Below are 2,500 nucleotides of genomic sequence, written 5' to 3' on the forward strand. Positions count from 1 at the left end.
TAGTTTACTTGGGGGGTTGGGGGTGAGGGTGGAGGGTTAGAGGGGTGGAGGGTTGGGTGGGGGGTTGGATGGGGGATGGAGGGTTGGAGGGGTTGGAGGGTTGGGGTGGTGGGGTGGAGTGGAAGGTTGGAGGGTTGGGGGGTGGAAGGTTAGGGTGGTGAAGGGTTGGGGGTGGAAGGCTGGGGTGGTGGAGGGTTGGGTGAGGGGTTGGATGGGGGTGGAGGGTTGGGATGTTGGGGTGGAGGGTTGGGGGTGTAAGGTTGGAGGTTGGAGGGTTGGGGGTGTAAGGTTGGGGGGTTGGAGGGTTGGCGTGGTGGGGTGAAGGGTTGGATGGGGGTGGAGGGTTGGGGTGTGTAGGTTGGAGGTTGGGGGTTGGGTGAGGTGAGGGGTTGGAGGGTGAGGGTTGGAGGTTTGGAGAGCTGGGTTGGGTGGAGGGTGGAGGGTGTGGGAGGAAGGGATGGGACCAGGTTTTAGCTTTGGTTTGGGTTCGGGGTGTGGGTGGGCGAGGCTGGGTGGAAGGAGGTGTGAAGGGTGGAGGAGTTGAGTGGAAGAGCAGATTGGAAGGGGTCGTGGAATGAGGTGGAGGGGGTGGAGGGAGCGGAGGAGTGGGAGGAGGAGGAGGAGGAGGAAGAGAAGGAGTGGGAGGAGGAGGAGGAGGAGAAAAAGAATGAGGAGGAGGGGAAGGAGGAGGAGAAAAAGGAGAAGGAATAGGAGGAGGAGGAGGAGAAAGGGGAGGAGAAGGTTGAGGAGGAGAAAGAGGAGGAAGAGGAGGAGGAGAAAGAGGGGGAGAAGGAGGAGGGAGAGGAGGAAAAGAAGGAGGAGGAGGGGGAGGAGGAGGAGGAGGAGGGGTAGGAGGAGGAGGAGGAGAAAGAGGAGGAGGAGGAAGGAGGGGGAGGAGGAGGAGAAAAAGGAGGATGAATAGGAGGAGGAGGAGAATGGGGAGGAGAAAGGAGAGGAGAAGGTTGAGGAGGAAGAGGAGGAGGAGATGGAGGAGGAGGAAGAGGAGGAGGAGGAGGAGGAGGAGGAGACGGAGGAGGAGGATGAGAGGAGGAGGAGTAAGAAGAAGAAACAAATAAAGAAGAAGAAAGAGAAAAGGGGAAAAAATAAAAATAAAAATACGAAGAAATAGAAAATGGTGAGACGGCGGAGGAAAGAAGTGACGGAAGAAAATGGAAGAAAAAGAACAAGAAGAAGAAGAAGCAGAAGAAGAAGAAGAAGAAGAAAAGGAGAAGGAAGAAACAGAAGGAGAAGAAGGAAGGAGAAATTTGGAAGAGAAGTGAAGAAAAAGAAGAGGACTGGGCTTTGGAGTAACGTGGATTGCAATAAAGGAGTGAAGAAGGAAGGAAGGAAGAGGCTGAAAAGGACCTAATAGAGCAGGAGAGTGTAAAGGTGAGAGAGAGAGGGGAGAGGCGGATCAACAAATAGATAGACAGAGATAGAGACAGAGATAAATAGACTGACTGTTACATTGATAGACGCAGAGATAGACAAATATAAGTAAATAGAGAGATAGAAAAAATATTTGATGTATGATGAATAAAGGCACAGATGAAAGATGAATGAATATATATATATATATATATATATATATATATATATATATATATATATATATATATATATATATATATATATATATATATATATATCAGAAGAAGAGAACGACAGAGGGAGAGAGAGAGATAATGGAGATCTAGCGCTTTACAAGGAAATATGAATGACGAAAAAATCAGAAAGTCCAGAATCCCACAAAGGGAAACAGCGTGTGTAGTGAAATATCAAAAGAACCGGTGAAGAGTAGAGAACAAAAACACTAAATAAAAAATAAGACAACAGCAAAAAAAGAGAGAAAGAAGAAAGAAAGAAAGAAAGAAGGGAGACGGCGTTCCGAGGAAGTGGCGAAGGAAATTGAACTTTGGGCGATCGCTGCAGGGAGGAACATAACATGAACAAACGCTCTTACTTCTAAACTTTCAGACACAGGATGAACACACGATAAAAGGAAGCTAACTGCTGTTCGCTTGGAGAATCGGGGAAAACATTTGTAGCGTCTGCTGTCGGGGGGGGGAGGGGGGGGAGGCAGAGGGAATGGGTACCTCGCAGGAGCTGGAATAAAGAAGGTGAGCGCCGCGCCTTCATTGTAGTCTTGGGGACGAACTGTATAATTATAGGCTGGAGGGAAAATACAGTTGAATACATTTTACATTTGGAAACACAGACGCATGTGTGTAGGCCACGCACCCCCACATGTACGTTTACATATATGCATAGTACATTCATATATTTACACACACACACACACACACACACACAAACACACACACACACACACACACATATATATGTGCATGTATATATTTATATATATGCATATATGCCAGAGATTAAAAAGTTGATCCGACAAAAAGTATGGTCCTCCTATAGTTACGCTTCATAAAAAGAATGACTACACAGAGAATTCAAATTACGTTAAGAAAGTTTACTTTAAGAAACTGTAAAA

At 47.1% G+C, this 2,500-nt stretch overlaps 1 protein-coding gene across 12 annotated transcripts in view; it reads right to left on the bottom strand.

The window, feature by feature from the left end:
- Window positions 1–2,500, bottom strand: part of Rdl (Resistant to dieldrin) — a 387,780-nt gene that overhangs the window by 37,302 nt on the left and 347,978 nt on the right. The gene's annotated exons all lie outside the window — the stretch shown is intronic.

This window comes from Penaeus vannamei, chromosome 18 (assembly GCF_042767895.1).
Source record: "Penaeus vannamei isolate JL-2024 chromosome 18, ASM4276789v1, whole genome shotgun sequence".
NCBI classification, from domain to species: Eukaryota; Metazoa; Arthropoda; class Malacostraca; order Decapoda; family Penaeidae; genus Penaeus; species Penaeus vannamei.